This window comes from Condylura cristata, unplaced genomic scaffold, assembly GCF_000260355.1.
Source record: "Condylura cristata isolate star-nosed mole 26May11 unplaced genomic scaffold, ConCri1.0 scaffold00016, whole genome shotgun sequence".
NCBI lineage: Eukaryota > Metazoa > Chordata > Mammalia > Eulipotyphla > Talpidae > Condylura > Condylura cristata.
The window spans coordinates 15,847,293-15,875,174 of record NW_004567117.1 but is presented as its reverse complement, the minus strand read 5'-3'; the positions used below and the strand labels follow the sequence as shown (position 1 = coordinate 15,875,174).

Genomic DNA, 27,882 nt, shown 5'->3' with positions numbered 1-27,882 from the left:
ACAGCCCCCGGCGGGGAGGAGTCCACGAGAGTTTGCCCCGGAGCGCGGGGAAGTTTTCTAGCCGAAGCTCCGCTCCTGGAAATGCGGTACCTGCCGGCGCCCGCTCGCCGCCGCTCCCCACGCCGCTCGCTCGCGAGGTAACAGCGCTCCTGTGGGGGCTGGGGGAGGGGAGCCTTGAGGGTCCTTGTGGCAGGGGCAAGATTCCGGGGCGCCACTTGAGCCCATAGTTGGAACTGTGGGGCCTGGGTGGGCGGGGAAGTGTATCCTCACCTTTCCAGGTACTTTGACTGCTGGAGGCGGCTTTCTTTCCCCTTCACCCGCGTCTTTAACCACACCCCGGTATTTGGACCCACCTCCGGTTCGTTTTATTGGACGTGCTGTGGGATGCAGGTGGAGGGTCCCGGAAATAACCGGGGTTGCGAAGACCTGGCGAGGGCACGGGTGCCTGGAACTTGTTAGCTTACTTGTGCTGGGTGCATGGCCCTCGCGGGCACCCTGGACGGCCGCATTCCGGTGCCAGCCTCACCTGGAGCACGGTGATGTTGGAAAGGAGGCACCAGAAGGCACAGCTTGAGTTTCTGATGGCCGGTTTATCCGGTCCTCCTGGATGGTTGGCAGAAAGATGAGCATCTGTATTATGGTGCCCTTTTTGCTTCGTTCGCAAACTCAGAGACCTCTAAGGGTGCGGGCCACGAGGGGGGCGTTAGTGGATTCTGGCGTAGTGTCCAGAGAAGCTGCGGCCAAGGTTTCGAGGGGTGATGTGCTTAGGGCGCTTGAGCTGGGTTGGGGAGAGTCTAATTGCGAGCTTGTTTTGTTGCTGGTGCTGTTACTTTCGCGCGGTTACCGGCTTGCAATCTCTTGCCCCCCCCCCCCCCCGGCCTTTGAACTTCCTGCCTATCAGCCTGTTTCTCTTAGAAGAGTAAAAGGTGTTCTGTTTGATGCCTGTCAGGAGTTATTTCCAACTAAGTTCACAGGTGTGAAGCTGGCGCTCTGCTCCTCCCTCAGCTCCCTCTGCCAGTCCACCGCCAACTCCCTCCCACAAGCAAACTGTTCCTAAATAGTTCCCAGGGTTTGGGGAGAAGGCAAGTAAATAATATGGAGTGTGTGTTTATGTGACTTTTTTCTCATTATGTCATCAGACATAATCACATTAAAACACCGACGATGTTTGAAAGGGCTCTTTTCTTCAGCAGTTTTATAACAATTAAGATTATATATTTATCAGTATTTGTTTTTCTTAGCCCTAAATATTGCATTAATCTCTTCCCATACAATTTGTCTGCACTGTCACTATTTTGCTGGGTTTAAAGGCGGTGGACTTTTAGACTCACATAAATACATCACAATGCGATGTGATGATATTTAATATTTATCTCACTTCCCGATTTAGTGGTTTGTCATCTGCCAATTCTAGTGCATAATCAACACCATATGCCTGTCTATGAAATTGAGGATAAGGAGAATGTTACTATTTTTCATGGGCCAGAATTCCCTGGACTATCAGGCTTTTATTATGGCTTAAAGGGTTTCAAAGGAGGACTTAAGTCAACATGGACCAAATGTACAGAACAAAATTACAGTTTTACTCAATGTATCAAAAAATACAATACCTGGACACAAACCGTTTCCCAAATATGGAGGAAAAATTAAAATGTTCTCATCACATAGGAAGCATTTTGATGGATTATAGTCAATAAGAAATAGCATATACATTGAATGCCTTGAGAAAATGAGAAGAATTTTCCTCTTGCCTCATTTGGGTTTTATCTCTTTTATTACAGTAGCATCCTCCAGAAAATGAGCACCTTGCAGATAGATGTTGGTATGTAGTGACTAAACACCATATTTTCTAATACAGAGGCTTGGTGACAGTCCAAAAACATAAATGTTTTAAATCATTACCAACCATCTGTTCTCTTCTACTCACTTAAAGCACACTGTTTTATTTTCACAGGTATCAAAATGTTCACCGCATTTTTATAAACAGCCCCTCAAATATCAGGGTGTCTGTATTGACTCAATTTTGCAACTATGGTGTTTGGCTTATTACACCAACGAACTCTCATTTTATTTTCAGTGAAACAAGAAATCAAAAAAGTTTTCAAGCCTTTAGTCAAGGCTGATGTGTGCACCAGTGAAATCTGATTACCTTTTTTTCCCTCACACCAGAGAGAAGCTGAGAATTAGTACAGCTGCAGGCTCCTTCTGATTACATTCTTTCCCTTTCTTCCTGGTCACAGGGGTAGTGTTTGGTGCTCTAAAGCAGTGCATCAAACAGCCCCATGACTCTAGAAAATGAATGTGGTTTCTAGAAACAAGTAAAATCTTTCCCAGGAATAATGTACAAAATTGGAGACTAATATTTCCAATCGCATATTAAATAGACCTAAGATTTACACATGGTGTCTCACATAAATATTGGTTATGCATATTATATATTTTATAGGATATGAATAAAGTGTCTCTGATGTTTATTTATATTCATGTTTGGGAATCTGGGTAAGTTAATACGTCATCACTTTAAATTCACTCATTTCATTTTGTTCATGTCATCAATAAAGAAAGCATTGCGATTTTGAGGCCCCCCCCCAATCCAAAATGCTTCTCTAATTAGAGGAACTATAGCTAAAGCTGCAATGTTAGGCTATTTTTATCATTCAATGTTACTTTTTATAATTACGTTATAAAAATTTTGTTTCCTTAATACTGTAAAGTTAGGGGAATCTTCCTAAATTGGGTACAATGTCTCAAACTACTCATACTTTTAAGAAAAAAGATACAAGCAGTCTTGCCTACACTTTGCAATTAATTGCTATATTCCTGAAGAATATCATGAACCAAGAAGGCTTTTGCCTTCTTACTTGTTGCACAGTTCTGCCCTTGCTTGAAAGCTTCAGATTCTCCTTACTCTCAGGATGGCATGATGAAAATGAATCCACACTACAGATAATTTTGAAAATAACTTGCCTTTGAAAGAGATTTAACTTAAACCTTTGGAAATACATACTTTTTTCTGGATACTAAAAATGAATTACTGAGGGGAAACAGTTTTATCATGTATAGTAAGCACTCTGAATTATTCATGTTAATGAGAGGAATAGAGGCAGAGACACTCAAATCACTGTTATTTAAAAAGACATTCGTATTTGTCTTTAGAATGTAATACATGTTTGGTTAAAAAAAAAGATTATCATTGTTATTGTAGGCAAGTTGCCTTTCTAATTATTTTGTTTTGCTCTGGTTAATTTTTAAATGAGCTTACACACCTCAAACACCAAAGCCAATTTATGGGAGGTGATGCAGATGGGCCACCTGCCCAGAAACCAGCTGGGTGACAGAAATAAGTAAACCTGATATGACAACTTTGCTGTAGATTGTATAGAATTCACACAGAGATAACAGAGACTTGATTGGATGACTGTTTAGTGAATATGTGATAAGCAAGACATGTTCTGAAGAGAGGAAAAATCCCTCAATCAAAATTTGAAAAAAACCACTTCTACTTTACATGGAACAGAGGTCATTAATACGTTTTTTAAAAAATGATAATGGTGTACTTCAAAAACCAAATAGCAATGTACTAATTTAGAAGTCTTACTAAACTGAATTTTAAGAGTGAGGTTTTCTTAAAGCATAGGCATGTGTATGTGTTAAGGTCACATTCTTATACCTTCTCTAGATGCTTTCCAAAATCAGCAGGAGCAAAATGCCATCAGATTAAGGGGTTGGGTCCATTTGATCTCTTATCTATGCTCCAAATCAAAGCACATTTCATCAAAGAGAAGCTCCCAAGTACCTATTGTTACCATAGACCTGGTTAGATAAAATAGTTGAAGTTCAGCAAGACTGCCAATTTAACAGATTTCTATTGTGTTTTTCAAAGGCTCCAGGGCAAAATTGGTTGTGGATGAAACAGTTACTTGAACAAGAAGTTGATTCACACCATCCGTAGCACTTGCTGTTCAGCGCCTCATTTATACTGAGTGTTTAGTTGTATATAGATTTTGTTGAATTGTTATTTCTGTGGATTATTAGAATTTAGGAAACCTCATGGAGAAGGCTAGAGCTGCCAGAAGTTTATGGCTGGAAAAAGTAGAAAAGATAATTTTTATTTCAAGAATTCAAAGCAAAAATAAGTGAAACGATCAGGCTCACAGCAGTGAGCAGAATGCTAATAGGAAAGTAGATGTCCCTTCAGCACACTGACTGTGCATAAATCTCACTACACATGGAGGGGTCTTTGTTTTTGAGGACATATTTTTGTTTTTCTCAGGCATGACTTTAAAGAAAACACTTATTGAACTGACAACTTTAAAATAAAGTGTGGTTGAAAATCTAATTGAGACCCACAGAATATATTTTAGATGCATTTATTAAGGGAGTCAGTTTCTTCTGGTCAGTGAAGTCTTCAAAATTATACATTTTCTTACAGAGCTGGAAAGGACCTTAAAAGTAATTTATTTCTATGTGTTCACTTTATAGTTAAGTATATGGGGGCCCACTGAAATTACTGTGAGCTGCTAAAGGTCACATTTGTAGTTGATTGGCAGAGTAGGAACTAGAAACCTGATCTCCAGACTCTGGTACTTCTCATGTAGTAAAGTGGGTAGTTAGGGACACTAAATCTTCCTGACCATCACAGTATCTGCTGTACATGGCACTAGTGAAATGGACAGTACTTAATGCAGAGAGCTTGTGATTTTCTGTCTCTAATATTCACCTAATCCTCTCCATAGAAAAGACCACGACCCTCAACCCCCTTAGACTACCCCCCCTTTTTTTTAATAACAAGTATTTTGTATTTCCCCCTTAGTATAGTGAAAGATAATTTATCAGTAATACAGGTACTGCATATGTATGTAGTGAAATAAGGGGCAATAAAAGAAAAGTCACTTGCAATAAAATATGTATTGCACTGTAATAATATTTGGGAATGACTTCACTTGGATAATGAAGAATAGGATAATGAAGGAGACAGAAACGTACTTGTTTATAAAGAATACATTTGGATATAAGACACATATCCAAAGACATTCCATACATGAAGTATAGGAAAATGAGCAGACTAAAAACAGTTTTAGGATAATTGCAAGACAACTTATTTGTCTATGATAACAGAAAAAAGGAAATAACAGTAATCATGATAGGAAAATATGCCAAGTCAAGTTATAGACTGTTAAAGTGTGGGAAATTTGAAAGTATGATACTTTCCAAATGAAGGAGGAAATTCTATTAATGTGCTTCTACCAAAATTCCAAAACTACTTTATCAGTATTTTCATGTTGTTACTACTGTGGGTTTTACTTCAAGGGATTCTATAGGTTACCCACCATATCATTAAAAATAGTAGATAAGGGCTCTCCCTGGTGGCGCAACAGGTTAAAGCACCGCATTATGAAGCTCTGAAGCCACTGCAGCATGAGTTCGATCCTCCACCAGGGACCTGACCCACATGGCACCGCAGACCTCTCCTCACCTGCCTGCTGCTCCCCTCAGCAGTGTATTTCAGTACATCTGCCTGTTCTGCTACACAATCTGTCTCTGGTGAATCATCTCACTCACCACACCGCTGGCCTGTACCCCAGTTGTGTAAGCATAAATAAATAAATCTTAGAAAAAAAAAAGTAGGTAAAATATTTCCAAGTAATGATTAAATTATTGACTACAGCAACCTTATTGTGAACTGCCTGGCTTTTCAGTGAAAATTCTCACAAAATGTTTAATTATGATTAAGCACCAGTCTACAGGTTGATTGTCATTCCAGGTGTGGTTCAGAGGAACATTATATGTTATGTAGTATTTGGGAAAATTGCTCATTAAGTGGAGCTTCCCCCACCCCTTTCAACTACATGCCAACTGCACTCCTTCCCCCCTTAATTGTGACAAACCTGAGCCTTCCAGTCTTCCAAAAATATTTTCTAGTGGTGGTCTGGCCATGATGAGATTTATAGGCCTAGATACACCAGATTTTTATGATATGGATAGTTTCATGCCCCTGCACATCAGTCTTTCAAGTAGGCGCATCCAATTTGTCCCTTGATTTCCTGCATTCAGTGAATCAGGAATTCAGGGGTTACAAACTGCAATTGCTCATCAAGCTCAAGTTTATGTTGTGTCTTTTTCTATCACTATCACTTTTAGGAATATTAATTTCTGGGCCTTTCCCTTTTAGGCATCTGTCTTTTATGGGTGACTATGAGTGGTGACAAATTAATATGTAAGCCAGCTAATATTTTAGTTCTCCCAGGTATTAATATTATTTAATTGCATATCTCCAGAAAGCATGAGCAGTGTCCATTTTTAGAGACATATTTGTGTGTATGTATATTATGTATTTGTATACATGTGGATATTATGTGTGCACATAAATGTGTAAACAGTTCATTTCAGGTACTGTTGGGAGTTGTACCATAAAACAATCCTAGGAAGTATGTTCATATAAGAAGACAAAAATCTGTAAGCAAGCCAAATAAATTTATTATATTATTGTATTTTTTTGGTATTGCTTGAAATAAAAGTGCTCTATGAAAGCGTAGAGGAATTGGGGGTAGGGGAAGTTATAGACTGTGTTGTCTGTCTTAGCTGTATTTAGTCTGTACACTGTTGACACCTAAAAGCATACCAACAACTCTTCTTTTTGCAAAATACCTAAGACTTGCAGAGTGATTGGATGAGTTGAAGAGTACCCAAATTCATAATATAAGGAAAGTGATACAAGGAGGGAATTGAAAATGAAGTCCACATTTTCTACTTCTGATATTCAATAATGTGAGTCCTGCTCTTAAAAATTAGGGACTAACATGAAATGTCATTTCAGTATTTTCTACAGCAAGGATCTTGAATTTAGCAAATTGTAAGATTTGTTGCTATTTTGTAGTCCATTTTAGATGTTGTTTATAACATTGCATAGTTTAATCTTTTTAAAGAAACTTTTAAGTGTAAATGCCTAACAATAGTGAAATCATAGTATGTCTCTATATATGTGTTTTGAGAATAACCAATTGCTTTGACTCACTCTTAAGATTTTCTACATAGAAGGCTGTAGTTTACCCAATCAAGAGAAGCAGCTTTTTCCACAAAGGAAATGCAGCAATTGTATAGAACACAATTTTGATCTGTAATCGTTTGGCTGTATAGTGTTCATTCTTACTGGAATCTTCTTGGTCAATTGAATGACCCAACACTCAACCCCAGGCTGACCCCTAACTTTATTTGGTCTACTTTTGTTACAATTTCTAATAAGAGTATATTGGTACAATGGGAATTGAGAGAAGATGAAATAGAGATTGTTGGATAGTGGAGATGATAAGGAAAATAGGGAGCTTCTTTCATTTGAGCAGGGCAAAGATGTATATAAGCAGTATACCATTTTATTGGGATATCTGCTTGTTCTTGTTATGCTTTTTATTCTTCTGTGGGATTTTCATATGAAATAGAGGTAAAAATATGTGAAAGCAAAGTCCTTTCTCTTTATACTGTTAACTTCTGCATTCAAGAGGAAATTATCAGAATAAGCAGGTAGGTACATTCCAGTCACAAAATTTGTAGTGTCTCCTTTTAATATACTACTTTAGTACCACTTTAAACTGAAATCTAAAACACTAAAAAAATGTAGTTAAGGAAAAAAGAAATGCACTCAGTTAATATGATGAAAGGACTTTCAGAAGTCATTAATAGATGTAATTGAAAATGAAAAAAACCAAATACACAACTTAGTCAATACAAATGAAGAATGCAATTTTTGTACATTCCTTTCAGAAGGGTGAAGCCGAAAGCTTGGTTGACCTTTGTAGTCATTTTTGTTATTTTCTTTTGATTATAGAAAAAAAATAGAGCTATGTGTGACCCATAGTTACGGGTTTACTCTTAGCAAAAGCAGTCAGAAAAGATTTAGCTAAAATGCTGCTCACATGATTACATACTTAAAAAGAGAAATTTCTAAATTGAAAGAGGTATAATTTTTAAGAAACATATTTTCTAAATTAATTTGATTTTCCCACAGCATTCGTTGAACAGTAGAGTAGCATGAAGACAATTCTCTCTCCTATTCAGTTTTCTCGACATATTTTAAAAATGTTTACATATCAATGTAATTATTAGACTAAAAGTAGTAAATATCTCCACTCTTTTACCTTCTAATATTTTCAGCCTGTTTTCAGTTAGGAGGTTTTACTATTAGAAAATGAAATTCTATTACTTTAACAGGACTAGCATTCAGCTAGATGCACTAAGGTTGTCTTACTGGATATTTACAGCTCGAACCCAAGGTAGACGGGTTGTTCCATATTTTAAGTATTAAAATATTGTGCTTACACACATCACTTACTAAAATGTCTACCAAAGTCAATATTTTCAAAATTTGTAGGGAATTATAAACAGCATTTAGAACATAAATGAGCTTGCAAACAACTGGAATATCAGGTAGCAGAGATTATTCATCTAATATCTTGGAATTTTGGTTCATCTTTAGTTTTCCCAGAATATATGCATAAAGTCTATAGAATAAGAATTCCTTGAAATTTATTAATGTGTTTTATGTAGAGCACTCTGGAACATACAATTACAGGTCAGAAAGTCCTCCTAAGTTCCCCACTGATGAATCCTATTGTGCACTTGATATTTCTTCTTGTCTACCTTAAAGAAATATTGAAAGGAATGTCAAAATCAAATGTGATATCTGCCCATCTATACTCAAACCCCAGGGTTCTTCAACTCTCAGTACGGGTTTTATCTTTAACAGTCCCTCTCCAGCAACTCTGTATCAAAGCCTGTACCCAGTCATTATTGTCTCTGAAGCATGTTACACACCTGCCTTTTGGCCATGTCCCAAGTCTAAGCTTTCACCATCCATTGTATAGATAACTACAGGGATCTATCTACCCGTCTCCTGACAATGGATTAGCACCCCCCTCCAAATAGGCCCTGCAATAAGTTGCCGTAAGATTGACTTGCAAAGTGATTAACTATCACTCCTTAAACTACTCACACACTTAATATGAATTATCATTGCCTTATATAAGATAAAGACCAAAGCTGTGCACCTAATGTTTTGCAATCCAGCAAAGACAGACTTCCAGTCTCATCTTTTGATACTCCCACACCTTACCTCTCCGTCTGGCTGGCTTGCTTCCAGTTTTGCTGAGTCACCTTGCTCTTTTCTATCCCCACACCGGTAAACACCTAAGTACTGCATAGTTAACTCTAGTTAACACTTAAAATAGCAGAGCAAATGTTACTTTCTCAAATTAGCTTTCCCTTCCCCTAGACTGAGCCAAGTCTCTTTGTTATATAATTATGCATACATAGGTATGCATAACTGGGTATGTATCCAGACCCTTCATCATGAAGTTACAAAGGATTATAAATTCATACCTACCTGCATAATAGTTCAATAAGGATCCATCTAGATTTGATAGATCAAAACCTTATATCTCTTGGAAACACGTGTGTACTAAATAGTGGTTGAATAAATGCTTGCCTGTGCATCCCTATTTTTAACCCTTTATGGATACATGAATGTGTGTACAAATTACAAACATATATCCCTTCCTACGTTCTGATGAAAGAGTAAATACTTTCAAGGTATAGGGTCCCATTTAAAAAAAAATAACAATTTCAAATTTTATTCATTTGTCATGTGTTTGTATAACCACATAATTTGGGAAGTATAACTTCATACCTCACCCAGCCTGTACACACACTTCATTCCCCATCTACAAAAGTGCCAATTCATAATTCCACCATTTCATTGCCACTTTACCCTTTTAGTAGCCACACTGTGTTTCTCAGAGACCAAGAGTTATTCTTGCTGTGTATTTGTGCAGCTTTATTTATATTTTACAAATGAGTGAAACCACCTGGTAGTTGTCTTTCATATTCTGACTTAGCATAATCAAGTTACACCCATTTTGTTCTGAAAGGCACTGTTGCATCTTTTTCATAGCTGTATAATATTCAATTGAGTATATTTCATAATTCCCTTGGCCAGTGATTTAACAACAGGCATTTAGGTTGATCCCATGCCTTGGCTATTGTCAATAGTCATGTGATGAAGGATGAAATAATCATTTTTTACTAGTGGTTTCATATTCTTTAGGTAAGTACTTAGGAGTGATATTGCTTGGTCACATAGTATTTTAGTTTATTAGTTTACTAAGGAATATCCGTTCTTTTCTGTAATGGCTTTGCCAATTTACATTCCCACCAACAATAAATGTGTTTGTGTATATTTTGTACATACATTCATGTATCCATGAAGGGTTAAAAATAGAGATGCACAGGCAAGAGTTGGGTATTACACTTACTTTTTTTTTTTAATGTATTTTATGATTTCAGGCCTGTTATCCAAGTTTTTACACCATTTTGAATTAATTTTTATATTTGGAATTAAATAATCACCCAGTGTCATTTGTTTTTCCTTTTTTTTTTTGCATGTTATTGTCTTAAGTTTGTCAACACAATTTGTTGAAGACTTTCTTTTCTCTGTTATGTGATTTTGACTCCATTGTTATATGATAGGATAATATCCCTATTTGTTTTGGTTTACTTCTGCTTTTCCAACTTGAAATCCTTTTGTTACAGGGCAGGTAGAGGGGCACCCTATAACACCCAAATCTGGCTGCTCTAATAGGTTCTGTCATCTGCCACATTAAGACTTGTAATGAAAAAAACTTAAATGTAATTAATGTGCAGTACAGCAAAACAATAAATAGAGTTTTTATTAAGCACCCGATGTCACCTGTTCCCTTGTGGGTAAATGTTCAACAAAATAGGGTTGGCCAAAAGCAAGGGCCAAAAGCCTCTCCTGAGTCTAGGGGTTAGAAATAGTCAGACAAGTCTGGGGGGGGGGGTTGAAGAGCAAAATCAAAATCAAGATAAAAGCTGTTGTTGTCAACCTCCCCATGGCTCTCTCATCCTCATCTCTTTCGACCAGTCCAGGGCATCTCTGGCCTGTACCCCAATTCTGTACGAATAAATAAATAAATCTTTTTAAAAAAAGAAAAGAAAAAAGCAGTGCAGCTTCACATGTCTCTCTGCTCCATGTGCCTCCCTCAGGTCTCCTTCTGGCTCTCCATCCTGCTTCATTCCTCTTCTCAGCCTCCTCTCCAGATTCCTCTTTTCTCTGCTCAGCACCACCTCCTTTTGGGTGGGCAAGGAACCTGGAACCTCCCCTCTTCCTGGGAACCATGCAGTTGCACTTTTATGTCTTATTCTTGCTTAGTTTGCCTTGCCTAACTACTGTATTAAACAGCAGTACATTGAGTATGGTTTACTTGTGGTTTTATCATGTATGGCATTTCTTATGTTGAGATATGTCCCTTTTATCCCAATTTATTGAGATATGTTTTGCAGTCATAAGTGGGCATAAATCTTATCAAATGCTTTTTCAGCATCTATTGAAATATGTGATTTTTCCATTGATGTGGTGAATGGCATAGACTTGCATATACTTGCATCACTTGAATGAATCCCATTTTGTCATGATATGTAATTCTCTTAATACATTGCTGCACTTGATTTGTCAGGATTTTTGTTGAGGATTTCTGCATTCTACTAGTCTGCAGTTTTCTTTTTTGTGTGTGTTGTCCATGTCTGTTTAGGTACCAGGGTAATGTAGTTCCTCTGGGCTTGTCCAGGTAACCCAGAGCCTAAGCCTTTCTCTCATTTTGGCTGCCCTCCTGTCCATGGGTCCCATTCTCTCCCCTTGCTCCCAAGACTGCGTGGGTAGATACAGGGGTAGTGATGATGGGCCGGTGAGGTAAACATGTGGGTGACGCTTGGGTTTTTTGTAGTTATATAGGCAGGAGAGACTTGCCCATGGATAGCTACTCTGTCATGTATTTACTCTGCTCCTTGGCCATCCTTTTGTTTTGTTTTGTTTTCTTTATCACCACCCCATTATATCACATTCTTTTTCTTTTCTTTTCCATATCAATGATTTAGATGTGATTCGAGTAGTTCTTTATTAGCTTAGAAGGTGAGATTGGTCCCTTGAACTTCTTACCAAGAAAACCTCCCCAAACCCAGGCATCCGTTTTTATTATTTCTCCTAAGGATTGAAATTCTTAGATTAACTCCAGGAATCTTAAGAGGTTTTAATTTATGATTTTTTTCTGTGTAATTTGTGTACAATGATCTAAAATTGTTCCATGCTGGAGAAAAGGAAAAGAAAAATCTTCGGAAGTCTACATGTCCATGTAGTTCCCATGTGGAGATGAAAGAGATGAGAGGGGACCAGAATAACTATTGAAATTGAGGGAATAACATAAAAGCTATAAAATTAGAGTTCTTATTTCTAAAATATTACAAAGACTTCAACTATGGCTTAAATAGTTAAAAAAGAGATATACCATGCTAACTGGCATTTTCTATACGCTAGTTATCATTCCAGTATCTGTGCCTACTTTCAAATCCCTGTGTTAAAATTGAATTTAGTTGTTTTTTTTTTTAATTTAAGCCTTATTGCTTCAATTTGTTTTATGAGACAATCTGATAAGCTTGTAATACATTGTGACATAAAGCAAGGAAGGATATGCTCCCAGAAAGGATGAGGAAGCCTTAGAAGGACAATAAGAATGGGATTTATAGGATTCCCACTGGCCATTCTGGCAGCATGTAAATGTAATAATGTATGTACAATTTAGAGTGCACCAAATAAGAAAAGATTACATGAGTGTTTATAGTGTGCAGATGAGATTGGGTAGACAGATAAGCTGTTTCACTAAAGAATATAAGCTCATAATTAAACTAAATAACTACTTTATAAAGTGACCTTTCTACAACTACTATTATAGGAATATCCAAAGGATTTTCCACTTGTGGGTCAGTGATTGATATGGACAGGACAGTCACATTAGCTCTACATCTCACTCCACAGGTTGCTTATTTATTATAAAGAGAAAAAAATAGCTATACAGGAAGAAATCTGGCAGACACCAGTTAAACTGTGTAAGCACACTCGATGTCAACACTAATAGGACAAATGGACATCATGCATTTCTTGATATATGATACACACATGAAGTAAGACATACATTCACCCCTGAAATTATCCTACCGAAAATGTGTTACTTAAATCCAATCACTAGGGAAAAATCAGACAAATTCACATTGGTAGTTATTCTTCAGTTGAACCACCCTGGATGTTTCATAAATGCCATTGTCATTTAAAATTGCCCTGGGAAATTGTTTCGGGTTAAAGGAGGCATGGCAACTAACTAACTAACTAGAAGATATTTTCTAGATTAGATTCTGAATGGAAACAAACATCTATGAAGCATAATATTGGGACATTTGGTGGAATCTCATTTGGAGCAGTTGGTCATAAAGTAATATAACCTTTTATATTTAGATTATATAAGAATATGTATTTTGGAGAGAGGATATATTAAAAAATATGTAGAGGTAAAAATCTCATGATCTTGGCAACATCCTTTCAAATGGTTTAAAAAACTTGTTTGGGGGAAAAGAGTTAAACAAATGTGGCAGGGTATTGTTTAAATATTGTGTAGTATCATTGTATTGTTAATTTTTATAGCTTAGGTTGGACATTTTTTGAAATAAAAATGGCTATAATAATCTGTGATTCTAGACCAATTACCCAAAGGATCGAACCCTTTTCACATTGCAGTAAAACAAGCTGTCATGTTTGAAAGTTGTTTCATTAATCAAATAGTAAAGCATTCTCTCCAAAATATCTAAATTTCTTGATTCAGCATCTAATAATATTCCATATTTTATACTTAAACACTTAGGAAAAGCTATCCTTAAAGGGATGTGTTTCAGGTAACATAGAAGAAAGCACCTTTGTGAACTTGCCTAGAAACTAAAATGAAAGATAACTGATGACTCACAACATAGCAGAGTGCAATATGTAGCATAAAATAGATCTTTCCAGGGCCCCAGGGAGGTTTAGGATTCAGTGTGATTCTCAAGTCTACATCATCTGAAAGACAGGCAGACGCTGTTAGTACTTGTTTATTAGGAACATACTTAAAGCCCCATACTGTAGATTTACAAATACCAAAAAACAAAGCCAATAATTTGAGAGTCAATTTCTCAAGCAAAAGATAGTGAAAAAATTATCTTCAGAAAAACCTTAGCTTCTGAACAACATTTAAAATAATCCTCCTACCATTAAAGTGTTTGACATAATATATGTACTCAGGTCCCTGTAAGAATACTTTACGTGAATATTTTTCTTAATGCATAGAACTGTGAGGTACCTTTCATGTTCTCAGACCTGTGGAGTGGTGCTTTTTAATAAGTGATTTTTTTTTAAAAGAGCTTCCCCAGCATCTTGTATTTTAAGATACAGTAAGCTGAAGATAAACAAGTTAGTAGTGTTATTTCCCCTTGTATTTCATAAACTATTATAAGCATCAGAGGCTTGATTTTTCTGAAAAACTCTGAAAGAACCAACGTCTCAATACACACTTCTGATAGTATCTTGGACTAAATTTCATTATGATAGGAATGCATCACTAAAATGGAGCACTGTTCATCTTCAACTTATATTCAGACAAATGTTAACAATCTGTTGAAAGTTGGTATTTCACAGGTTATTATGGGGAGGTAACTGTTTCTTAAAAAGTCTTGATCACCTTCAAATAAAGGCAATAATAGGTTTAACTCTCATACCCACATCCTTCTACCCCCACACCTCAAACTACTTATATTTGTATCATTATTAAGACCCAAGAAAAAGGGTAAAATGGAATTTTGTGATTTTATTAAATGGTTACTATATCTTAATTTCATACATTTTTAAAAGATCAGACACATGTACAGTGTGAGTTCGGAGCGGTTTGAATTTATATTGATAGGAAAAAAAACTAACTTCCACATAGAATTTGGCATTAAAAGAGAACAGCTATGTGAACAATTTGTGCAGGTAATTATTAGCTGTAAGCTATTGGTACTGTAAGTTTATTGAATATACACATATGATAATAAGACTTTGCACAAAGAGGACCTTTTGATAATAAATCCATGTAAAAGATTGTGCCTTGGGGAGTAATTCTAGATCTTACAAGTATATTTGAATTCCTTGCACTCTGAATGTAGAACTGTAGACTAGTATGTAACAATTTTTTATTCATGATGTTTAATAGGTAATTTTACCTCAAATCTCAGAAAGGATAAGTAATGCAAACAATGGAAAAAGATGTATTTGTACACACCTTTAAAACATTGTAGTCACACAGAAATGGCAAAATAGGACTGTGAAAACTGTCAAAAAAGTGAGCTATACTACACTCAAAATCAGTTAAAAGAAATAAATACCTAAGCATTACTTGACAGGTCTTTCTGCATTGAATATTTGTAATCACTGATTAACTGATTCTTCTTTTTTTTTAAACTTTTGTAGTGTTTACTGACATGCTTAGAAAAAAAAGCTTTTATATAGTAAAATACAGAAAGGTTGCCTTCTCTTCATGGATTCTCTACATTTATAACACTTCCGGTACCATACATCTGCAAGACAGTTTTATTCTGCATTAACAAAGGTTTAATGAAAAATCATCATTATTTCTATTTCTTGTTTTTTATTTTACTATAATTTTAACATTATGTCATTTCATATTTTCATATTTAAATCAAATCCATGCATAAAACATTACTGTTTCTCTTTGTGAGTTATGTTAGTTTCTTTTGTGGGGAGTTAGTTTCATTATTGGGGAATTTTTTCTCAAAGGACTCACGAGGTCTACATTTCTGAATTTTTATTTGCCTGATCCTTAACCACCCATCCAACTTTTTCCTGCCCTGGTATTTATATCTCTTGATTATGAGCCATTTTCTGGTTGCTGTCAATTCTTGAGAGCTTGGTTGGAGGTTCTAACAGGGGAGCGCAGCTACTCTTATACTGGACCAAAGACCTGTCCGTCTCTTCGGGGAAAGCTGTCCTCCTGGACTGAGTGCGCAGCTTCGGCAGGACGCACTTGGAGCCGTGAGGGAGGAAGGGGACATCTGCCTAGCTACCCAGATCAGCCGAATCAACCCTGGCCATCAGTGGGGTGACAAATGTTGCAGCCAGATCGCACTCACATCCTGGTTGTTGTCCATTCTTTTTTTTTTAAAGATTTATTTATTTGTACATACAGAACTGGGGTACAGGTCAGAGGCTCAGAGGCGGTGAGAGGCTTCACCAGAGACAGAGTGGGGAGCAGAACAGGCAGATCGAGGAAGCACACTGCTGAGGGGAGCAGCGGGCGGGTCAGGAGAGGTCTGCCACGCCATGTGGTCACCTCCGGGGCAGGCGGGAATTGAACTCATGCGGAAATGGCTTTAGCTTCTCAGTGCAGTGCTTTAACCCGCTGCGCCACCAGGGAGGGCCCTGTTGTCCATTCTTAAAGGGGCAAGTGACGTGGAACGGGTGTATTGAGGCTGTTCACAGCTTTAGCATAGGTCTCCTTAGAGTACATTCTCGCCAGGCTTATGCCTTTTGCCCTAAAGTATAAACAGTTAAGTCCCGTTATTAACTCCGTGTTGTGATTTAGTAACCATGGCTTTTCTTCCATTCTACCAAACGACTCATCCAGTAACCAACAAATTTCCCCACCCCCAGTCCCTTCTCCCCTAGCCCTTGTTACCTGCTATCCGGTAATTTTTTCACTAAACCCAAGATTTTACTTTATTTTTTAATGTTTTTAAAAGATTTATTTATTTATGCATACAAGAACTGGGGTACAGGCCAGAGGAGTGGGGGTGGGGAGCAGGTGAAAGGATTCACCAGAGACAGATTGAGGAGCAGAACAGGTGACTACTGAAATGTGGGGGGCCTTGACCAGCAAGGCCGGAGAGTCGGGGCCCCAGGTCCGGCGAACAAAAGAATCAGTCACGCGCGTGTAGCAGAACAAAGAAAGAACTCTTTATTGGGTTTTTACCTCAGCTATATACAAGAGGAGAGGGATGCTAGAAAAGGAGAAGGCCAATAGAAATGCAGCATGTTTTGGTGGCAGTTGGTCTCGCGAGGGGTGAAAGTGGGCGAGAAAAGAAAGAGGAAAAGGAAAAGGTGGGGGCAGGGAGCTCTTTCCACATGCCTTTTGCAACCCGGATGTTTTTCTCTATTCGACTCCATTTCACCTTTTTATGGCGCAAGATGCTGACAGACGCAAGATGCCGGCCTCGGGCCCGCCAGCCTCGGTCCCCAACACTGAAATCCATTGCTGAGGGGAGCAGTGAGGGAGGCAGTAAAGGTCTGCTGTGTCATGTGGGTCAGCTCCCAGGCTGTGCATCACACTCGAGCTGTAGTGGCAACAGATAGCTTCCTAGTACTGAGATTTAACTGCTTGTGCTACCAGAGACCCCCCCCCAAGATTTTATTTTTTTTTATTTTTTTTTTTGCTAGTATATGTAATTTGGTTATTTATATCCCACAAATGAGTGAAACCACCTGATCTTTCACTTTCAGACTTATTTTATTTAACATACTCATCTTGAGATCTATCCACTTTTGTCCCAAAATGCTTCCATTTTACATGAGTGGGTATTACACAGTTTGTTTATGCATTTGTCTGTCTATGGGAATATAAGTTGGTTCCATAACTTGGTGATTGTGGAAAGTGTTATCGTGAATGTAACATATACCTTTTTATGTTAGAGTTTTTTATCTGGCGGTAAATACCTAGTAGACAAATCACTAGATCATATGGAAGTTCCATTTTATTAGAAAATCCCCATGCATTTTCCATGGATGCTGTGACAACTTGTATGCCAGCAACAATGGATAAGAATTTCTTTTTCATCACATCCTTTACAGTGTTTATTGTTTCTGTTATTTTTGATATGGACCATTCTCACAGGAATGAGTTGATATATCATTAATGATTTTGATTTTCATTTCCCTTATAGTCAGTGATAGCAGATTTTCCTATGTCATTAGGCCATAAGAATGTCTTCTTAAGAAAAATGCCTTTTTAGATACTAGATGCCATGATCGTGGGGAAGGATCACAAGTTCAGTCTCCTGCCTGGGAGCTGACCCACATGACACAGCAGACCTCTCCTGCCTCCCTTGCTGCCCCGCTCAGCGATGTATTTCAGTAGATTCCTCTGTTCTGCTCCCCACTTTAATTCTGTGCATGTGATTAGACTGTTTAAGCTGTCTGTTTCTTCCTGGTTCATTTTTGGAAGGTTATATGAATCTAAAAATTTGTCCATTTCTTCAGGGTTATTCTAGTTTGTTTACATAAAGGCAATTGTATTAAGTTCTTATATTTCTGTAAGTATAGTTCTTTGTATTTCTCCATCATCTGTTGTAGTTTCTCCTCTTTCATTTCTGATTCTATTTATTTGGATTTTTCTCCCTTGCCTTTTTAGTAAGCCTATCTGCAGGCTTGTTAATTTTATTTATTTTTCTCAAAGAAACAGCTATTGGTTTCACTGATCTTTTGGGCTGTTCTTTGTTTTCAGGTTAAATTTTTTTCTCCTTTAATTTTTATTCTTTCCTTCTGATTTTTTTTCTTTATCTTTTTCTAGTTTAGCTATAGAGTTAGATTGTTTGAGACTTTTCTTTCTTCTTTTTTTTAATGTGGCCCTATATTATTATTAACTTCTATCAGAGTACAGCAATTCGAGTATCCCATAGGATCTGGTAGCTTGTCTTTTCATATTCATTAGTCTCTAAATACTTTTTGATCCCTTATTGACCCAGGAATGCTTAAATTTTTTGTTTGTTTGTTTAGACTCCACATGTATTGGTTTATTCAGGGTTTTTTAAAGTTGTTAGTTTCCTGCTGTGTAGCATTGTGATCTGAAGATGCTTGATAAAATTTCTATTTTACATATTTTCTGAGACATATTTCATGGCTCAAAACATGATCTATTTGAGAATGTTCCAAGTGCATTGGTGAAGAAAGTGTTTTAGTAACATCAGATCTACTGTTCACTCTTTATCTTTTCTCCCTGTTATTTAAATCCATTGACTTTAACTTTTATTTTTGAAATAGTATGTGGTCATTTTTAAAAATTTACTTGGTCAGTTTTGAGTGCATCTTCTTGTTATACTTTATATCCACTTTCGTATCTTTAAACACATTCAACATAGTTATTTGTGTTCTATACATGACAACGCAAATGTGAACCTTTGAAAATATGTGTCTAGTTTGTTATATAATGTTATATAATACTTCATTCTTTCTTCATTTATTCAATAAATAAATATTTTTGAGTGTCTATAAAGTGCTAGGCATTATAGTTCTGAGATCCTGGAGGAAGCAAAAAAGAAAGAAAGAAAAAGTAAATACGTAAACAGACAAAAATTCCAGCTATACATAAATATCTAAGTACCCATATTTCTCCAAAATACTATTAAACTTTTTTAACATTACAATTATCTTCTTACTCTGTCTTACTGACTTACGTGGTTTTAACTATTATTCATATTCTGATAACTTAAAGATTCAGATTTTCAGCCTAGATGCCTCCTTTGAGGTTATATATTAGATTTCTATGTCTTTGCAATACATTACTGCACAAGTTAGTAGCTTCGAAAGAGTGTGTATATACGCAATGGAATATACTCAGCAACCAAAAAACCTAAACCCATGCCTTTTGCAGCAACATGGATGGAGCTGGAAAAGATCATGCTTAGTGAAATAAGCCAGAAAGAAAAGGAAAAATACTGGATGGTTTCACTCATAGCAGGAGTACAAAGGACCAGGGCAGAAAAACAATAGTAATAATGAATAACTGTATACCAGAGACATTTTATGGGGGTGTAGTGGGGGAACGGAATTAAAAACGGTCAGGAGAGGGAAGTGCACTGGACTATGGTGATGGCGCATGGGTGATTTGGTGATGGGAAGCCCAGGGGGATTACAACTAGATGGAAAAATGCATAAAATTATGTAAAAATAAACTATTGTATTATTAAAAGTAAGAATGTGTATATATAAGGTAAAAAATATAGATATCATCATCATCACAGTTTTCTGGAGCAAGAGTTAAGAGTTAAATGGGTCCTCTGCTTAGAGCATCACAAACTGTTTGTGTGTCTGGTTATCTGTTTTTTCATAAAATTCATAAAATAACCCCCCAGGTTACAGAGATCTTTTGTAGAATCTCAGTCTTCTCCTCTGCACACACATTCTAAATGGTGTATTGTGTCAGTAGTGACTGTCTAGGTCATTCTCAGCTCTTTCAGGATGGTCTCCTTCCAGTCTCTAGTGGCTAACTTAGATGCTTTATTTCCTTTCTCATGCAGTTATTCTTCTTTGCTTATGGCTGAGACTCTTGACTTCATTTTAGTCATGTCACCACATATTTTTCTTTTGAGGCATTTCTTAAATAATCATTGCCAGAGAGGTACATACAAGTCTGCTGCAAATGCCTTTTGAGTGAGAATGATTGGGTGGAGCAGTACTATTTCCTCACTGAAAAGTGAAAGGGGAGAACTTGATGGGTAATCTTTGCAGCTGATGAGAATGTGTTAGGAGTTTTGTTATTCACAAACTCCCTCCTTTTAGTAAAGGAAAGAAAAATACTCCAGAAAGTCATCTGTTCCTTCTATGCAAGACCCACCGGTCAAAGCTAGCTTCCTGCCAGTGACAGGGCTTCTTATAATGTGGGATGTGCTTACATGTGAATGTCAATAGCCAAAGCTATTAAAGCAAACCAGTTCTGGAGCATTTGGGAAATGTTTAAAAATATATGGTAACCTGATTTGAACCCCAGGGTTTCCTTTCAAGTTCATTGAGCTTATAAGCAGAATTCAGTTTCCTACAGACATAGTACTAAGAGCCTCAATGCTGAGGGTTCTTCTTGTCTCCACAGAAATTGGCAGCATGACTACTTCTTCACAGCGACTAGAAGAGCATCTCTAACTTCAGGAGAGTCCAGTTCCTCTCTTAGAGAGATTGCTGCTTAAGTCAGGCCCACCCAAGATAATCTCCATCTTATTTTTGCTATCTTCATTGTGCACAACATAATGTAGCGCATTTGGGCAGTTGTGTGATATTTAACACAATCAGGTTAATTAATATCGCTATCTCCTTGATATCACTACACATCCACTTTTTGTGTGTGTGATGAGATTGCTTAAGATCTATTCTTAGCAAGTTCCCAGTAACAATTCACTATTACTAGTTATAGTTACCATAGTGTACATTAGATTCCTAAAAATTGTTCATCTCATAACCAAGGCTTAAATCCTTTGTCTATCAATATGGCGTTTCCCCAGTTGCTTAGCCCCTGCTACTGGACTGCTTTTTTTTTTAGATTCCTCGTAAGAGTGAGCTCATACTGTACTTGTCTTTTCTCTGTAAGGCTCATATCACTTAGTGTGATGTCCTTTAGGTTCTTCTGTGTTGTTGAAAATGAGATTGTCCTTTCTTATAAATGAAATACTGTCATAATTAACTCAGAAGTAGCCCTTTAGGAATATTAATTCTTTAAAATTTCACCCCATTTTTTCTATTATATTCATTAGAAGCAAATTAGAATATTAGAAGCACAATCCTCAAGGGATTATGCAGGGCATAGCTCATGGGAGTTGGTCTTAGGCTGCCACAGAGATCTTGACTTGCATTTTTTTTAAAGATTCATTTATTTATGCATATAGAAATGGGATACAGGCCAGATACAGTGGATACAGTGGCGGTGAGAGGATTCACCAGAGACAAAGTGAGGGGTGGAACAGGCCAACTGATGAAGTGCACTGCTGAGAGGAGCAGTACGCGCGTCAGGAGAGGTCTGCTACACCATGTGGATCACCTCTGGGGCAGGCAGGGATCAAACTCATGCAGAAATGGCTTTAGCTTCTTAGTGCTGTGCTTTAACCTGCTGTGTCACCAAGGAGGGCCCTGACTTGCATTTTTAACTCCCAACCTGATGCTTCTGTGGTTTTTTCATAAATATCTAAAATTTACCATGATCAAAACTGAATTCTTTATTTTCTTCCTCAAAGATTTTCCCAGTAGGTATCATTGCAAAAATTAATTTTAAACTATATTTGTAGATTGCAGCAGTGTCTTTCCTGGTTATCTTCTTCATTCCTCTGTCATTCCTGAAAGAACAAAGCTGATCTTAGACTTAGTGACGATCTCTGATTATGATCACGCAGTGGTTACCTTTGGAATTGCCCCTGTGGACCTGATAGCACCGTGCTTATCTTTGCAACATCATTTGAGGCCACTTTTATTTATTAAGTTCTAGTCATGCTGTCTTCTTTCAGTTCCTAGACTGTTCTTCATTCTTTTCTCTTTAAGAGCATTTCCACATGAGATTCACTCTATGGGGAGCTCTTTCCCTACACTTCCACAGCTTTCTACACGAACAGATCTTTTCCATCCCTCAGCTCTCAGCATAAATGTCACCTCTTCGCAAATGCCTTCTCTGACCAACATGTCTTAGGAGGTCAGCTGTTCCCCACGTTCAATAATTCTGCCTTGCCCTGTGCGTTTAGCACCTGTTATGCTTTGTAATCATATATTCAGTTTGTTTTAACTTGCTTTCTTACTTTCCCACACCAGCTCACCTAAGTAGTATATGTTAAATAATATGTTTTCAAGATGTATTTGATGAATCACTAAAGTGTAGGATATTCAGAAAGGAATAAGCTTTCATAGCAGGTGGTATAAAGTGCAGAAACAAATAGATGGATGTGGAAATGAGTGCTCTGGGGTCAGCAGACCATAAAGGAAGCTTTATGCTGGCAGAACAGCCAAGACAGTTTGCAAAGGTAGAGCGAACAGTAGAGTTTTCCACTATAGATTATAAACTTTGATCACTCTTTAAGCAAAGGAGAAACATTTAGTAAGCGATATGTAAGAAAGAACTGATGAAGAAGCTTTATACTCTGCTGAAGAAATCTAGCAATAAGCCATCTATCCATTAGTCCTTTTATTCACTTACTCAACAAATGCTTATATCCCATCCTCCAAGTGTAAGGTGCTGTGCATGGTACAGTATACACACCCACTGCCATGTCATATATTCAGAGATGAATCCCAAAAAGCAGAACCAAGGGCCAGTTTGAGGTTGGTGGAGAGTCTGAAAAAAGAAAGGCGACAGTGACTACATGTCCAAGAACAGAGAGAATCCTCTAAGGGTTTTAACTGGTTTTAAGTAGTTTACTCTAGCCCGGAGTTGAGTTTGAGACTAAAGAGGTGATCAAAAGCTTTCCTGGTGGTGCAAGGGGTTAAGTCTCAGCACTGTAAAGCAATCTGCAGCTACTGCAGCACAAGTTCAATCCCCGGCCAGGGAACAGACCCACCTAGAGCAGCAGACCTCTCTTGTCTCACCCTCTGCTTCCTTAACAGTGTATTTCAGTAGATTCACCTATTCTGCTCCTCACTCTGACTCTGATAATCCTCTCAACTCCTACCCCCAACCCGGCACCTCTGGTCTCTACCGCAGTTCTACGTAAAAAAAAATAAAATCTTAAAAAAGAAAAAGCTGCATCAGGAAAGATATTGTTTGTCATTATAATAAATTTGGGCCAGTTAAGATATAGCAGGAATGGTGAAATATACAGCTAGAAATGTCCAGAGGCATTTAGAAAATATGAGACCAGAATAGATGAGTTGTTTGGATTAAAATATGGGTTAAATTGTTTTCATCTCTTCCAGAAGAGAAGAAACTCCAAAGAAGAAAAAAGAGAAATAGGTGAGATTTTAGCAATTAAGCAAAAATCAAATTAGGAGCCAGGGATTTGAGACCTTCAAAAACGGTTAACAGCCTTGCACAAACAAGTCAGGAACTCAGAGGGCATATTCTGTGATGACAAGAAGGAAATAACAGGAAACCATACAAAAAGGTAGTTTCTTTGGTTGCCTCTGTGACCAGTTGATAGCTAATCAAAATATATTACTATTACGTGCATGTTTGTGAATAGCTTAAATGCAGGTAAATGATTTAAAAATAATTGCTAGTTTTGAAAATGAAATGTTTTCCTAAGTCAAATAGCCGCTAATTATCTTAGGCTGTTAGTTTATTTAGTGAGCTCTGACTTGGTAACTAGTAAAAAGGTAAATTAAGTCATTTTGAGAAAACAATAAATTTCACAACTTTGATTTCTCTTTACTTGAGTTTTACTTGAGGAAAATTTAGTGGAAGAACGTAACTTGGGGATAGGTAAGACTGTTATGAGTCCCTAAAGAACATTAATATTTTGGTATTTGTTGCCCTATCTCTAAACAATATTCACACAGTAGAAATTGATATTTTACTGTTAGGATTTATCATGAGCTTTCCTCAAGATAGAAGAGGATTTAGTCCTATGTCCTTCTTCATCCACCACACAGCCTAATCCTTGTTCTTCCAACCTTCCTACAGAATAGTGACAGTGTTTTGCTTAGAGACATATTCATGTTTTCATTATCATAATAATATAAATTTATCTTTGATTTAGCCATGCAGTATAATTTTTTGCCTTTTCTGCACTTTTTAAAAGTTTCCTTAATGTTAATAGTATCTTGCTCTTTTATTTGTGTAATATTCTGAGTTTTCATTACAGAGTCAAAACAAACTGTCTGCATCATTGTCTAAATATCCTGACTAGATAGATGTTCAGACGGATTTACTGGTCTGCCGACCTTACCTTTCCTGCCTTACCTACTCCTCCCAGACCTCTGACCTGTTCCACTTTGAACTTGCCTTCTTAATACCTCTAGCCCTGTAATACAACTTTCCTCCTTTCACTGTGCAATAGACATTTATCGTATGTAATCTCTCTTTTTTGGATATATTGTTTCCTGTATCTCTTTTACTTCCTCTTTTTCAAGTCCTCCTGGAGTTCTTGGGTAGGTAAATTTTTTGAGGACTTCTCTGAAAATGTTTATTCTACCCATACCTCTGACTGAGACTTTGATAGAATTTGGTAGCATTTAAGAGGTTGCTAAGTTATATATATATATATATATATATATATATACACATATATGTATATATTTTCTTGAGAATTTTGAAGACATTCTTACTTCATTGCTTTGCTCTAGATGCCAGTATTGCTCTTGACAAGTGTGATATGATTCTGATTCTTAAACCTCTGGTTTATGTCTCTGTGACACCACATGGAATCCTTTCTTCATTCCTGATGTTGGAAATGTTAATATAATGTGTCTGTTCCTTATCCATTGTGTTAAACATTCAGTGATGTCTTTAGATCTGGAAAGTCATATCCGTCTGTTATCAGAAATTTTCTTGAATTAGATCACTAATGGTCTTCTCTCTTTTTTTTTTTTTTCAGTTTTCTCTGGAATTCCTGTTATTCCAATTTTTCATCTATTACATCAATCCTATTTCCTGACTTCCCCCACCCCTGTCTAGTTTTCCATCTTTTGGTCCTTTGCCCTACCTCTTGAAAATCATCTTGACTTATCTTCTGATCTGTATGTTGAGATTTTATTCTGGTTACAAGTTTCATGTGCAAGAGCTTTTATTTATTATCACTCTTTAATTAGACTCTTTGTAGGAAATTTAGAACACTTAATTCTCTGTTTGTGAGAGCAAACAGTGTGGAGGTAGCCCTCACTTTGAGAAATGGCTTTGATTTTGGGGAGAACTTCTGAGTCCACAGTTTTCTGACTAACCTTGGGCTGCTCTGCCATGTAATGTTGCTCCTTCTCTGTGTGGATCATCTTACCAACTCTTCTAATAAAAAGGTAAATTAAGTCATTTTGAGAAAACAATACATTTTACAATGTATTTTGATCTCTATGTAAGTTTTGTTCTCTCTATGTAAGTTTTATTTGAGGAAAATTTAGTAGAAGAACATAATTTGGGATGTTTTGTGGTTGTTCAGCTGCTTTCGAGGTGCATCCTCATAGGGCAATATCTAGGCATTTTGCAGTGTTTAATCGTTCAGGTATCACCATTCTTGTCACCTCCAACTGGTTTTATGTTGGTAGCAAGAACCTTTATTCTTTTCAATCATGGATTTAGCTGTCGAATATGTCTTTTTATACACGACCTTCCTGGAATAAGATCAGGAATATCTGCCAAGTCTACAGGGCAGGGTTTCGGCTGCAGCAGGGCTTCCCCTTGTTAGGAGTTTTGATCTTGGCCTTCTTAATCTTGCCACCAGCGTCAGTTTTCTTGGCTGCAGATTTCTTCTCTTCAATAACCTTGTTCTCAGCCTTTTTGCCTATCATCTTGAAAAATGGGAGAGTACAAGAGTTCCCCCACCACTACCACACCAGTTTTTTTTATTAAATCTAGGGTCCTCTCCCAGGGAGAAAATAATAATAATAATGAACAACTATATACCAGAGACATTTTACATGGGTGGAGTGGAAATGGGATCAAAAATGGGGGTGTGGGGGGGGTGCACTGGACTATGGTGATGGCACATGGGTGATTTTGGTGATTACACCTGAGATGGAAAAAGGCACAAAACGATGTAAAAATAAACCATTATATTATTATTTTAAAAAAATAAGAGAAAAAAAACAAACAAAATATAGGGTCCTCTCCTGCTTTAATGGAACCAGTATTACCTCTTCTAAGTGTCTAAAGTTTTCTGAGTTTTTGCCTTTTAGTGTTTTCTCCTGTTCTTTGCCTTGCTTCTGTACTGGTTAGCTATCTTCTTTCTTGCTTTCCTCTATTGGGGAACTTAGTATGCCTTTCTGGGTTTTACGAACTACTGCATTGTGATTCTTACTGGTTTTTATGGAACCATTTAGATCTCAACAGTTATGATCTCTTAAGTTGGTGATCATTCCTCTGCCTACATTTCATTTTCTAAAATTTTACTATCTCTTGTAATCTCCTCTTTCCTTATCTGTATCTTTTTAAAGGTGTTTTTCTAGTTTCTTAACTTTCATTTTAGAAGGGATTGAATAAGGAATGCCTGAGTTCAGTCTGCCCCTATTTTACAAGAAATTCTCTTCATTAGTTAATGAAATTATTTAAAATTAAGTGGTCCAATAATAATATTAAAAGCCTCACTGTTCATAATTTTGTATCCTTGAGGTTTCACAATAGTTTTTAAATGTTTTGTTCTATTGCCTGCTTTTTTAATGGAATGTTAATTTTCAGAGTTATTTATTATTCTTGCCTTGATTTGTTGGCATCATTTCAGGCTTCCCATATATCTACACTTATTTCAATAAGTACCTTAGGCAGTTACTTTGATATTTTAATATGAGCACCATTTTTGTGGTGTGTTCTTTGAAAATGCCTTAAGAACCTAACATATGAATATTGTCAGATATTTTTGCAGATTTAATTTATTTTTCTTTTTTTTAGACCAAGATTGGTAGATTAGCACCTTTTTCCCTTTTATTTCTCTGTTAAATGGTTGTGGGCTAGGCACAGATGGGCTAGGATGCAAAACAAGAGGAAACAGAAAGAGCACATATGAGAATTTACTAAATATTTGCATGAGATTGCTTGAAGCTAGCAGTGAATACTTGCCTCACAAACTTTACTATCTATAAGAAACAAATCGTATTCATTTTAGAATATATACATTCCAGTGTTTTATAGAATTTTATGTTAGCCATAGAATTTTATTATTTTATGCAAAGCAGTGTTATCTTTTCTGTGAGTGACATTTTATTGTACAATAGCAACATGTAGATAATATATAATGAAGGAAAAAAATCTTCCAAATAGGTATTGACTATCTGACTAATCTTTAATAGAAATTACTCAATGTCTTGTCTGAGGAAGCATAATCGTCTATAAAAACATTTTTATAAGGCTTTTATTGCCTCGTGATGAGCAGAGTGGGAGTTTAGAAATAATATAATATATAGTTGGCTATGTATAAAAGATTTCTCTAGATAACAACCAGTAATAATAGTAATAAGACAATCTATGTTTTATTGTCTTACCAGAAAAAATAATTTGAAAATATGTACAGATAAGTTTTTGAATGTAGAGCTGTGCTAAACTTTTGTCTAAATTATTTATCACAGTAATTTGCTATACTGTC

At 36.8% G+C, this 27,882-nt stretch overlaps 1 protein-coding gene across 1 annotated transcript in view; it reads left to right on the top strand.

Moving 5' to 3' along the window:
* The first annotated feature begins 16 nt into the window (after window positions 1–16).
* Window positions 17–27,882, top strand: part of CHST9 (carbohydrate (N-acetylgalactosamine 4-0) sulfotransferase 9) — a 218,012-nt gene continuing 190,146 nt past the window's right edge. Inside the window, exon 1 of the mRNA XM_004683803.2 lies at window positions 17–137. The gene's annotated coding sequence lies outside the window, so the exon portion shown is untranslated. The remainder of the gene's footprint in view (window positions 138–27,882) is intronic.